Source organism: Gallus gallus, chromosome 12, assembly GCF_016699485.2.
Source record: "Gallus gallus isolate bGalGal1 chromosome 12, bGalGal1.mat.broiler.GRCg7b, whole genome shotgun sequence".
Lineage (NCBI taxonomy): Eukaryota > Metazoa > Chordata > Aves > Galliformes > Phasianidae > Gallus > Gallus gallus.
Window position 1 is genome coordinate 19,056,536 of NC_052543.1, and position 13,548 is coordinate 19,070,083.

The 13,548-nt window shown below is 45.6% G+C and overlaps 1 protein-coding gene and 1 long non-coding RNA gene across 7 annotated transcripts in view; both read left to right on the forward strand.

Annotated features, from left to right (window-relative positions):
• The window catches only part of GRM7 (glutamate metabotropic receptor 7), a 224,070-nt gene that overhangs the window by 11,902 nt on the left and 198,620 nt on the right, over positions 1-13,548 (forward strand). The window lies entirely within an intron of this gene.
• On the forward strand, positions 5,341-12,606 carry LOC124417174. The gene is made up of 3 exons (XR_006931381.1): positions 5,341-5,384; positions 7,809-7,987; positions 10,914-12,606. It is a non-coding gene; the product is annotated as an uncharacterized LOC124417174 (long non-coding RNA).

Here is a 13,548-nt window from a genome sequence, read left to right on the forward strand (position 1 = left end):
CTGTGAGGCATGTGGAGTGCTATGGGGCCTGGAATGGAGAGACTGCACTACGTGTGGGGACAGCCTGACACTTTCTACAGTCTGTGTTTGCAGGGTCAGTTCCTCATTTCGCTTTGGGATGCCGTGCCCTCCTGTCCCAGGAGCGTTTTCTCCCAGCCCATCGTGTCCCCCTGGGACATGGGGACAGGAGGTGACACAGGACCTCTGCTCAGAACCCACAGACAGCTGAGTGCAGCCCTTAGGGAGGTGTCTGTGCTCAGTGGGATGCTTATCGCAGGGAAGGGACGCATTCAGACCAAATGGCAGCCTGACACTGCACAGGGCGAAATACTCTTCTAAGCTAAAGCAATTTTATAAATAGAAGCCAGGGAGAAAATGGACTTGAAGGAACATAGCACTCAGATGGAATTGGTCCTAATGGCCCTGAGCTGTGCTCAGATGGAGGTTGCGAGTGGGGCTAGGGCAGCAAGCTGAGGGAGGGAGAAAAGCTGCTGCTCAGCCATGGCTCCCTATGTCAAATTTACATTTATTTGAACTTAGACAGAGAACTGCTTTGGCTTCAGCTTTTCCTTGTTCAGCTTAGGACTTGCTGCTGCTCTGGGAGGCGATGGGGGAATGGAGTGCAGGGCTTGGCTGCTCTGCAGGGCTGTTATTTGCTGGGAACTCACATCACATGAAGTCTGCTGGGCTGAGATAACATCTGATTTCAGGAAGTAGTACACGACCTGGCTCCTGCGTCTGGCAGATGAGCTTGCTTGGTGTCAGCTCAGGAAAGATGGAGATGTGGTTTGATCTCCTCCCCCATGCCACCTTGCCTGCAGACCTGCTGCCCCTCCCCGGGAGTCCCACAGTCCCCAGCCCTGTGTGTCCTCCCACTCAGCACAGGGAAACTCTTGCTGAGATTATTGTCAGAACAGCAAGGAAGCTGAAGGATTAAAAAAAAAAAAAAAAAGTTTGCTTGTTCTGCTCTCCCTCCCAGTGCTCACATAAACAAAGCGCAATGTAGGGCAGTTGGTGCCACTGCTTTAGCAGTCAGCAAAGCGGAATAGGTGCTGGACCCGTTGGCACATGCAAAGCCCGTGAAATTCTTTAGTTTCTTTGTAAAGGTATGTTGCTCATCTTCGTGTGAGGCAGCAGTGATTTAAGAAAAATATCTGGAAGACATTGTTTGTTTATTTTTGACCTGCAAAATAGACACTGCCATAGAAGTCAGGGGGTAGCTTACCACAGGTTGTGTGCTGTGCATAAAACCCTTCGGCATGAGCACTGAAGTCCGTGTGCTGGGGAAGCTCTCCCATGAGGTTTTGACCTCTCCTGAGGCTCCTGACAGACAGCATTGTACTGCAAGTATAGACATTATCATAATGACAACGTGTAAACAGCACTGTCTCTTCATCTGGAGGGAACTTGTCAGCAGAGCTTGCCATTACCTTAGGATTCTGCTCATTGCCTTCCAGAGGTGAACACAAAATCTGCTCATAAAGAACCAACTCAGCATTTTCCTCTCCAACTTTGGAAAGGAAGGAATCTGCTGTGATCTGGAAAAAAGAAACACCTTCTCGCCAAAGGAAGTCCTGCCCACTTTGAGCATGGATGCGTCTCTCACTGCCAGGATGACTAATTTATAAGCATCTCTTTGCTTGGGAATTCCAGGTGATCTGGAGAATAATGGGAACAGATCTATGCGTGCTGGGAGTCCAGTATTAAGGGCAGTGCTTTTTCTGGCCATGGCTTCTGGGTACCAATGGGGCGGATCCTAAGGGGAAGCAAAAAACAGACTAGTATTTTTCAGTAGAGCAAAGAACCTAAGCTTGAAACAAACAGGTGTTTGTAAGCAATTGTTCAGTATTGATTGGGGTGATTCTGGAGCTCTGCCAAGCCAAGGTAGGCATGTTAAAATACAGAGCTCTTGTGCTCTCCAATTTAGAACACCAAACACTATTGAAATTTGATTTGAATCAAGCACGGTAAGAAGTGGTAATCACGGAGTGCAATAAATGGAACTCGTAATTCACACAACTCATGTCAGTGCTCTGTGGCACAGCTGTGTGACCTGCTGCCTGGGTGCTTGTGTGCTTCTTCACTATCTCATTTGTCCCTAGTGGATTCATCTGGCGCTTCTGAAGGTTCTGTTGGCATCCCACATGCTTGAGCCTCTTTGAGTAGCTGATATCCTCTCGGTGCATTAATTCCCTCTGGCATTATAATGAAAAGGTATTGATGAAAAAAGTTGGAAGATTCGGAATTGAATCGAGTCAGAGTAGAACCAACCTTAATTAATGCGTGTTACTGTTTCTTCTATGACAGTTTATCTGCTCTTAATTAATGTTGCTGGAACTACAGTATAGGTGTGTGATTATAGACCTTTTTAAAAAGGCAGCGAGATGGTGAATAGCTGTCATGGTCCCACAGAGGTATGAGAAAAAAGGCAGTTACCAACATTGCCGTGTCCTCAGCACCACGGGAACCAAATGAGATGACTACTGGCGGCAGTTGACCTATCTGTCTCTGCATTTAATGGAAATTGAACTGAGCAGCGTAGTGAATCTTCTTCAATTTTGCCAGTTTTTATTGACTCCCGTAATTGTCCTAATGAGACACTGCATTTAAGTTGTCTCGCCTCTCCCACCCACTATTTTTTCTGTAGCTTCTCTCAAAGTCTATTTTTTACATGGACCATTCAGGTATGCAGTTCTTTACATTAACAGTGTTTAAACGTCAGTTCTTCTGTGTCTTTTTTTTTTTTTTTAATGTTCTCTGGGGAATGATGCTTCAAACAGGGAAATTGTATGTTTCATTATCAAAAAGGTTTCAGGCTTTATCAGAGTCTTTTTGTTATAGTTGTCATGGAGGTTTTTATTATTATTGTTAAATTGAATAATGGGGAGGAACCTGTTCTTAAGTCTTTGAACAAGAACTAAAATTTAAATGCAGATAAATCTACTCCATTTGTAAAAGTGGCTTTCTAAGGTTAACTGCATTTAGTTACATTACAATCACGGGAAGTGCATAAAAGCATTAGTTTATATCAATCAGATATCAAGGCTTTTTGCAACAGTAATAAGGGAGGGTCAAACCCAACTGCAGTCAGCGCTGGAGTACCCGGTAGGCATTGAGCAGCAGTGCTATCTCTCATTAACCAGCAGTTGTCCCCTCTTAAACTCTGCAAGGCTGCTGGCAGGGGTGATGTCTTTCAATAGAGGCGTGGGGAGAGATGCTTCAAAAAGGGCTGGAGGTGGCTTTTCCTTTGTAGGAGGTACAGAACGCTTCCTTTGTTCAGATAGAGGAGGTGAGGTCTGGCCCTGTGTCTGGGGGCTCTGATGAGGACAGCCTGCCCTTTCCTGAGCTCAGAAAATGGCTGCAATGGAGATGGGGTACCAGCTATCATTCTGCATGGGGTTTGTGTTATTCACAGGCCGTCAGACATCTCTGGGATGGGAACAGCTCCCGATTTCTTGGAGCCAGGACAGAATGTGAATAAGTAATACAGAGATGAAAGGCCTGTGAGTGGATGTGAGCCAGCTCGTGCAGCTGGCAGTACCTGCAGCTAAAACCTGCTGGGGGCAGGGCACATAACCTCCTCACAATGGGGTCAAATCAGCAGGTCACCTTGAAATAGTTTTGACTAAGAAAATACATAAAGAATCAATAAGAAAATGTGAACGTAAATCTGTATTTCAGCATATCTGGCCTACCCCAGGCTTTAGGGAGCTCCCAGTTCAGAGACAGCATGAAATGTAAATACTTTATGTAATGTTTACTGTGACCATCATATTCATTATGTCTATGACGTGCATCGTTTTTTTCCTTCGGATGCTGAAATTCATTGCCAATCAGGACTCTCCCAAGCCCCCTGGGATTGTTTTGCTGTTACGCTATGGGATCTTCCCTTATAATTACCACGGTGAGGCAAATTGCAGCAGGCATTTAAAATAATGCGTTTAAATACTGACCTTTTTCAAAGGCTTTGATGAAAGATGTGGAAAACTGGAATTCATTATAATATTTCTAATTTCCTGGCATGAAAATAGGAAAGACCTTCTCAATGCACGTCTTCTCTAACAGTCATCATCAAAAGTCCTACTTTGACAAAGGTCCTCGACTCCATGCATGCCAATGAACTTAACCATTGAATTCATAAATCTGTGCTAATATATGATTTACAAAAGGAAAGGATTTCTTTCTGTGTATACACTGCTGTCATATAATTCATTACTGTGGTGTAAATGCCTGAATGAGTTTGGTCTAAAGGTGCATAAATACATTTAAATGGATTTAAAATCAGGACTATTAAAATAACTATACAAATCCCCCAAGAGCATTTCGGGGCAAAATTAAATTCAGAACACATCAAATGTAAAAGATGTTGTAGCATATGTATACGTGTGTGTGTGTGTGTGTGTACATGTGAAAGCTTTCAACATTGACATCCTTTGTTTATCAGTGAATGTTGAAAGAAAACACAAAAATAAATCCTCCAGCAATTTCTCAGACCATGGGGAAGGTAAGCAGGAGCATCGGGATGCTGTTTACTCCCGATGAGAAGAGGCAGAATTCTGGTTTGGTGCCAGTCTGTTTGGCTTTCTGTGGGTGGGGTTTCTGGGGACTCAGAAGGCCCCAGCCCAAGCCATTCTTCACAGCTTTGTTTAAATGTACAGTGAGATGTTCACTGCTCTAAAGATTTTACTATCTAAGCAGAAAAAAAAACAAAGGCTTTGGAGGAAAGATGTATTATCTCCCTGCTGCAGATGGGGAACTGAGAGGTATAACAGATGAAGTGAATTGCCTCTGATGGCATAAGGCAGTCTGTGAGGGCTGTGCAGTGAACTTGGTTAGTGCACGCTGCAGAACTGCCCTTCCCATGCAGGCAGGGGCATGCTACGGGGTGGGAAATCCTCTCCTTTCTCATGTCTGCAGCCCTGCAATCCTGCACGGTTTTCTCAGCTCCCATCTGCACTGCTGGCAGCTCAGGCAGAAGCTCCGGATGGAGGAATGAGGGGTTGCACCACCTCATCTTTGTTTTCCCAAATCAACAAGGTTTCCTTTTGCCAGGCAGGTGAACACGTTGACCAGGTAATAAATATTAGTGCTTGGTAAGAGTCTAGCTTATAAACACTTTTTTCTACTGTTAAATTTGGGTGTAAAATAGCAGGGGTCGAAACGTTGAGGGAGTTTATAGTGGAAAGGCAAGTCAGGACTTGCCCCACTGATTGAACACCTGGTGGTGGGCAGGGCCGGCCCAGGGGAGCACAGGTGCATGCAATGTACCCGAGTGATGAAGAGGTGGAACCAGGATCCTCCCCTTGCCAGACCTCATTTAAGGGTTGGCAGCAGAGTGGAGGGGATCTTGCTGGAGATCCCTCTGTAGCTGAGACCTTCCAAAGGTAAGTAGCTTTTTTGCTTTATTTCTGTTGTGTTTGAGTGAATCCTCACTTGCAGTAGCTTGGGATCTTGCTGCTCTGCTGTGCTTTCCATGGTGTTATAGAGCTGAAAGCTACTGGTGGTTCTCTTAGGAAGGGAGAGAGGTGCCCTGGCTGGAGCAGCAGTGCTGTGTGTGCCTGCAGTGAGCGGGGGGAGGGGGCTGGGGAGATGGGCACAGGTGGGATCAATCAGGAGAAAGCGAGGAAGGTGAGAAGTGGGAGAGAGGTGGCTGAGAAGTGGGGCCTCTCCAGGAGGACAACAGGGAGCTGTGTGGGGAGAGGATGTGGTTGTGGTAGAGCACTGATCATCCAAACAGTGAGGTAACTGCTTTTGGCATAGTGTGTCAGTTTCAGAGGTACTGAGATGCCCTGCTTTTGGGTGAAGTGTTTTTCTTTAGGAACTTCAGAAGATATCTCAGTAAGAATCATCTCTTCGCTTTTCTATCCAGCGAAGTTTCTGTGCTATTAAAGCAAAAGCTTGGAAGTTCCCAGGTGGGGTTCCTCCCTCATCATGATATGTGTGCTACTCTCCTTGCACAGGGAGTAGGGGCTTGGATTCCATTTGGTATTTGTTCATAGCAGTGCTTTGGAGCTCATGCAGTGAACTTTCCAGAAAGAATGACATTGAATGCACTCCTTCTAATGCGGATCTCTGTTTTGAAGAAGGCTGTATTTTAAATGTTGTTGTTGTTGTGCAAACAAATATGAATTACTTTGCTAGCTCAAGTGTCTTTGCAGTCACCCATAAATAAGGTAAAATGACTTGAAATTACAATTGGTCAAAAATGATGTGCTGAGGTTTTGCCTACAAAGAGACCATGGAATTAGGAGTCCCATCAGGTGATGGATTTTTCACTCAGCCACAAAAAGCCTTTCTTCTCCAAAAATGCTTTTCATAATAACACCTTTGTTTTCTGCAAATGATGCTGTGATTCGGATAAATCTGTGCTCATTGAGAAGAATAGGAGTGAGTTGTGTCTGACTCATACAACTACACCTGGGGGGAGGGCTGGGACACCAGGGGAACACAGGGACTTGCAGCCTTGTGGCTTCCAGGGGTTTTGGTCTTCAGAAAGAATCTGCCTCAAATTCTTCTGAAAGCCATTAATTTTGCTTAAGAAATAGTAGTGTGACATTGTTTCCTGGGATATCAATTTCTTTTATCAAGCTGTATAGGGAAGGGGCTTTGAGATGCTGGTGTCAGCCAGTACGAGTGGTATATGCTGGATAGGCAGTGCTCAGTGATTGCAGGTGAATGTGACATGCCAGAGTTCTTGCTGTTCTGTTAGCAAAGTTGTTGGCTGCCTTAAGAAAGCACTTAAAAATGCATTGCCTTTAGGAGTAAACTACCCAAATCTTGTTGCAAATCCGATTCCTGCTGGAAGAGCTGATTTCCAAGTTGGCCTGTGATAGCCACAGAGCTGCTGGTACTGGGAGGCACCTCTGGGTCCCCTCAGTTCTGCCTCTGCTCCCAGTGACTGCATTCCTCCAGGGGCTGCAATGGGGGCACAGAGTGTTCTGAGGAGACCAAGTGTCTGCAGCCTTAAGCAGATTATGGAATATTGGCTGTGAAGCTGGAGTTTGATAAACGTGTCAAACTTATTCAAGCTGAGGAAGCTAATGCTGCTGTATCCCTGCTCAGAGAGCCCCGCATTGCTGTCATTTAACCTACATGTTAGTGGTGTTCAGACAGATGCACCAAAATTAACGTGATCTGTTTGACCTACATAGTTACACAGGGAGGAAACAACAAGAAATAAACAAGAAGATGAGACCGCATTAAAGCAAATCCTATTTTTGGCCTATTTTTCTGCCTTGTGAATACTAACATATAAATCAAAGGAATATACTTAAAAGCGTTTTAAATAACCATCTGTGTCCTCAGCTGGCGGAGCAGGAAGAGGCTCCTTGTTGTGCAGTGAGAAGGTTTGAGGTGATCTCTGCATGCAGGAGGCTCCAGATCCTGCTCATGCCCATGGGATGGGGCATCCTGCTGGCTATTCTGCTGGCTTGTGCTCTGCTACAGGTGTGTGCCTCCAGCTGGCTTGTAGGGGGCACCTGCTAGTACTGAGTGACTCCTGTGCCTTCTGATCCCCATTCTAAAGTAGTGTGATAGAGAAGGTGGTAGAATGATTAGTTATTTCCTTATGTCTGTAGTGTCTGTTATACTCATTTCACTTCTTCCAAGGGAAGGAAGTTGGAAACCTAATTTCACAGCCACAGCTTCATTCATGCCCTGCTTCCTGCCAGACCCCTGCAGAAAGTTTGCCCACCTCATGTTCCCCATCCTTTCCTGTTCTTCTCCTCTTGGGCTCCCTCCAGCCCAGCTGTCAGCATTCACTTGTGCTTCCCATAGGCAGACCTCTGCTGTTTTCTCCTTCTCCCCAGCAGTCCATTTCAATAAGGAAGGATTACTGAAATGTGGTCTCTGAGGGACATCTGTTTATCCACTTTGAAGAAGAGTGTGGCTAAATGTTTTCCAGAGACCTCGGGCTTCCCACGAAGGCAGCCTCCTGTGTGCACAGATAACCCACTGCAGGATTCTGCACATCTCTCAGGTTTCAAAGGTAACTGCACCAGCCTAAAATTATACCATTAGGTATCAATTATCATAAATCATCGTAAGATGCTGTTCAGATTAGCTGTGCTCCTGCTGGGTCTTCCTGTCCGGCAATACAACCAAGTGAGAATCTATAAAAATGAAATGGGTTGGATACCCCACATTTCTTGTTGGGTTTTTTCTTTTGAGACCTGTGTTCAGTCTATGCAGAAGGCTCCTTCCAAACCAACTGGTTTGGTTTAGTTTAGCTCTCTTGGCAGTGAAATAACCCTAATTTGGACTTATTATGAGTAAGTGTTCATACAGAAGGCTGAGTTCAGGTTTCATTTCTGAATTCCCAGATTTAGCGTCTGAATTACTTTTTTGCCATGTGAGCAGGTCTCAGACCTCCTTCCTGACTCTTGGATTACAGCAGAATTGATGAGACTGTGGGGTTTTTTTAACTTCACAAAACAGCATTGATGTCTTGGAATAAGAAAGAAACGCATCAAGGGGTGAAGGAGAAAGGGGGAGGTTCTCATCTTTTTATGGAGGTGCTTTCCCCATGTCTAGTGGAAGCAGTGATTAATACATGTAATATTTTCCAACCAATTTCAGGGTCATTTCTCCAATTGCTTTTGAAAATGACTAGGCACAATTTAATCTGTTTTCACAGATGCACAAATTATGGTTTCCCTGAAGCCAGCCTGGGCACTGCTCCCAGCTTGCTGGGCTCCCCCCACGCTCGGTGCACCCACACTGTGTGCCATGGCCCTGCAGCAGTGCTGCCTGCTGGGCTGCTCCTGCTTGTCCCAAAACTTATTGTCACAGTCCTTTCTCTGCCTACCAGTGCCATGACAGAAGTAGGATATATCAGATAACTCCTTTACTACTTTAGCTTTTTTCTCTTTACTGTGAAATGGGAAAAATAGTGAGTGGATATTCCACCTGCCCTGCACATTTACAGTAATGAAGTAATGAAAAGCTGTGCTTTGGACTGGGAGGGCTGCTTTTTTAAAATTGTTTTTCTAAATCATGTCCACCTGTAGTGTGGGTGCTGCTCACTGAGGTGGTTCCAAGGCAGCAGTTTGGTACAAGTGCAACTATTTTTCAATAGGAAGCATTCTAGAATGGGATGTGCATCAGTGATGGAGGTGATGCTGGCACTTTTGGCTATCTGGGCTTTGCAGCTGACTTGCAGCAGTGCCTGCTGTCGCCCTGCAGTGAGCGCCCTGCCCTGCACTTCCTCCCACTGCTCTACGACTGCACAGCTAACGTGCCATCCAGCTGCTGTATTGTGCAAGCTTCAGCAACATCTGCCACTTTGGCAGCCTCTTCAGACAGTTGTGTCAATGAGTTTTGAACAGATTGGGCTTCACAATGGCTGATTTAATCTATTGGGCACTATTTTTCTCTCTGACTCATCTTTGAATAACTTTGTGCCAGTCTGAATTGATTGGAAGCCCTTGTACAGTCTGTAAACAAGTCTGTGCTTGTAGCAGGACAGGGCACTTAGCTAAGAAGTGGGGGCTCTTCACACCTTGCTGCATAAATTGTTGCAATTCCTTGATTACATGTGTCCATCCAACCAAAAGTAACTTCTAAGACAAATGTTATTCTGTGATTTAAAAAAAGCAACAAATAGATGTGTTTTAAAAAACAAACAACAACTGAAGTATCAAACCCTCAGGTTCTTTTGCTATAGATCACTGATAATGCAATACAATGTGTTATTTGGAAGGCATTGGCTTCAGTGGTAGATGGCAGCCCTGATGGGCATTGGGGAGATGCAGGCTGAGAATGAGCTGTGAAAAGAAGGGGTTTGGGCTCCTTGGCTTGGGTCTGGCTGTTCCAGCCCATTATGGTCTTTACTTTGCACCAGTACCTACAGTTATTCTGCACCAAAGCTGCTCTGGGTAAATCAGATCTATAAGAAAGTGGTGGTATGCTCCTCACTCTATAACACTGCCTCTGTGTGTTCTGCAGTTGCCTGAACAGGATGGGGAAATCTGGCTAAGGAATGAACTCTAGGCTTGTATTTACATTTGACTGAAGGCACTGAGGTTTGGGTCAGACTCCTTGGTCTGATGTGAATGACAGTGAGACCACTGAATGTCAGTGTCTTCCAGGTAACTGGGGGGAGAGTACGGTGGGAAATGTTGCAAACAAGTTGTCTGAATAAGGGAGGGCACATGAACAAGAGGCCAGTGTCGGTGGCAATTCCTCCTGCCCTCGTCCTTGAGGGCACTTTGCTTCAGTTTCCCTACAGGAGGACTCAGTGCCTGGCTCCTCTTTGGTTCAGCTCCCAGCCAGGCAGCTTTGCTTTCCAGAGAAGCTGCAACTTCTGTGAGCTGCTTCTGTGGGCGATGCACAGAATCACAGCTAAGCTGTTTCTTTCCCAAGCTACATGGGAAGGTGGAGTTCAGCCAGTTCTGTGATGCATCCCTGTTCTGTACATCCCGTGAGATTTATGTCAAAAGACTTATTGGTGGAATCTGCTGCTTTACAAGCTTTATGCTGCTCAACAGGTTGGACTAGATAAATGTAATATCTCCTGGAACTCTGTCTCTTCTGCCCTTAATCTTTCCAGCCCTGTTTTTCATGGTCTGACACTTCTATATGGTGAATCCATTTCTGGGAGTTAATATGCTTGTTTAATATGGTAAAGGTGAGGATTTGTGCTGTCGGATACGATGTCACAGGAGCACAACTGGATGCGTTTTCCATCTCTCATACTAACATTGGAGTGTTTGGTTTCACAGCCACATAAGATTAAGAACTGTCTCAGTAATATCCTTTAATTCTTCCATATTATCCAGCTTGTGCTGCGGTTGTACAGATGCTGATTTACAATGTTGTCTGAAGGCAAGAAGCTGCAGAACACGATCTGCTGGTATTCATGAGTGCATACACGTTGATTTTAATTTTTCTTCCTTTTTTTCCTGTTTGTGTAGATGACTTCAAAAAAAATTAGGACGTGTATTTTGCTTACTGCAAATGTAAATATAAATCCCCGTCAGCAACAGTGTAATCCAGCGGTGATCTCTCTCAAATTGAAACAAATAATAGATGTTGTGAGAACAGCAAAGGATTGATGGTGTCATCCTTACAGGCAGCTTAGATGAAAGGAATTCTGTGTTGGCTGTGCAGATCAGCATTGGAGTGGCACCAGAAGGAACAGATAAACAGCTACTCAGCCCCAGTGCTGCCTGCTGGGGACAGCTGTGTTGGGGTGCTGTGTGGGCCCATTCTGCCTCACTGCAATTCTTCTCTGTACAGAACACCCTGGCAGACCTCTTCAGCCAGCAGCAGCGATGAAGCTCCTCCAGACAGCTGCTGCTCCAGCACATCAATTCCTGCAGCCACCTCCTGCCATGGCCATGCTCGCACTACCTGTGGCTTTCTTACCTGCAGTCCATATGGGCAGCCCCAGCCATGCTCCCTGCATCTGCAGCCAGGGCAATGCTCTGCTCTCTGCAGCTCCTCTCAGATGAGAGCCGGGTCCCAGGCTGCTTTCCTGATGAAAGAATTTAATCATGCCTGTGTCTGACAGAGTGATTGGTGCGGGCTTGAGCTAGAGGAAGATCTGTCATTGACTTGGGATCCAGCTTGTGCCTGCTGCATCTATTAACGTGTCTCAGCACAATATAAATAGCTCTGTTTTGTTTAAAATCTTGCTTATGGTTGAAAAACAAATGATATAGCTTAAAATGTACATGTGGCTTGGTCCCCTGATGATGCTTCAAGGAAATTAATCTGAAGAATAATGAAAAATACTTGAGGAAAAGAAAATACATCCCAAAGCGCATTTTAATGAGCCTTTCTTAAGCACAGAAAACAAAAATAAAACTCCACCCTCTCTTCTTTTTACAAGAAAAGCAACATCAAAGAAGAGGAGAAATTGTCAACGCAATTACAGGCAGTGCAGCGCAGGAAGCAGTGATGTGCTCTGCAACTGGAGCTGTGGGTTTGTGTTGGGAGTGGGGTCCTGCTGGGTGCCTGTGTGTGCACAGCTCTGCTTTTCCCAGCGCTGTCTGGGCATCTTTAATTGCTGAGTCTGTGAGATAAGTTTAGGAAGAGAAGTCCTGGTGTGTGCAATGAGGATTAATCTGTTCATTACAGGAAGGCCCCACCGTGCCTGACCTGAAATCCTTGCCAGGCGCTGTCCTCTATGGCCAGCAGACAGAAACGAGCTGTTATTTTGGGCAGGATCAGGGTGTGCTGCAAATGAAATCAAAGTGAATGTAGCAAAGCACAGAGTTCCTGAGTACTGAGATCTGGGTTAATGCATTTTCCAGTGATAGCTTTGTATTGTATTGGGAACTTTTGGCTTTCTCCAGTGCAACACCAGGGGATTCTTCCAGGCTATGAGCTTGGGATGAAGGCTGGACCAGTGGACAGCCATGTTCCAAAATGGCATGCATGGGCTGGGAGTCACCCTTGGCTGTGCCTGGCTCTGCTGGGACCAGGAGGCTTCAGTCGGGCACTACATGTGTGCTGTTTGAGCTGTTGGTAGGACACCTGGTATTTCTCCCTGCAGATGCTGGAGGTTTCCAGCCTGGCCACCATGGAAATCTAGGTGCTCTGATGTCAAGCCATCACTGTTGTTTTGGGCAAGCATCAGAGTGGCAAAGTGGGCAACACAATGTGACAGCAAGTTCCTGTCTGTGTCCCAAAGGCCCTGGCAAGGTAGTTGGTCCCGAACCAACCAAATTCTGGCTAGGAGATTCACCCAAAATGCATTGAAAAGCATAGATTGTACCTTAGTACTGAGCACAAAGCAGTGCTGCATTCTGCTGCCCATCATATGCATTGGTTTACAGTGGAAGTAATCCTCCTGCAGTTGGTAGGATTATTTGTGGAGTTAGCTGCTGTTTGTAGTAAATAAGTTATGAAATCTGGCCTGATGTTATCAAAGAGGATATTTCCAAGTCATATTTATAGACTCAAGTATTATGTGAATGAGCGTGTTGGCTGGCTGCTCCCAGCTCCGTGAGTGCAGGGCAGAGAGCTGTTCAGAAGACTTGCAGGGAAATGAAGATTTGTTAATGAAAGGGTGATTTCTCACCAAGCTGAATTTTGTGCGTTAGAAATCTGCTACTAATGATGTGAATGAGTTGTCCCTCAGATAAAAAAAAAAAAGCTGACTCAAATGGGGCCAAAACTACATGGTCAAACTTGCATTGCTTGCTGTGTTTCCACAGTGCCCAGCAGCAGGATTGCTGTTTTTGTGGTGTTCTGCCTGCTCCACTCTTGTACAGGCAGTCCTGGCTGAAGCCTGCAGGGCTATGCCTCTACCTACAGGTGTTACAGCATCGTTCCTCAGGTGCTTCCCTTGAAGCAGCACAATTAGACCCAGCCAGATGGCTGGAAGGCAGATTGCAAAGTGAGTAACTGGGGTGGTTTCTGCTGAACAAACCTAGAGTAAAACATTGTGAAGCCTGGTGATTTTGAGTGAGATTGTCACATCAGTGGTGGTAATATTTCTACTCTCGGTCCCACTTCTGCCTGCAAAATAGAGATGTGTGTGCATCCTCATCCATCAGCTGACAGCTCCTTGCTTATGGAAACGGTGACGGCTTGACATCA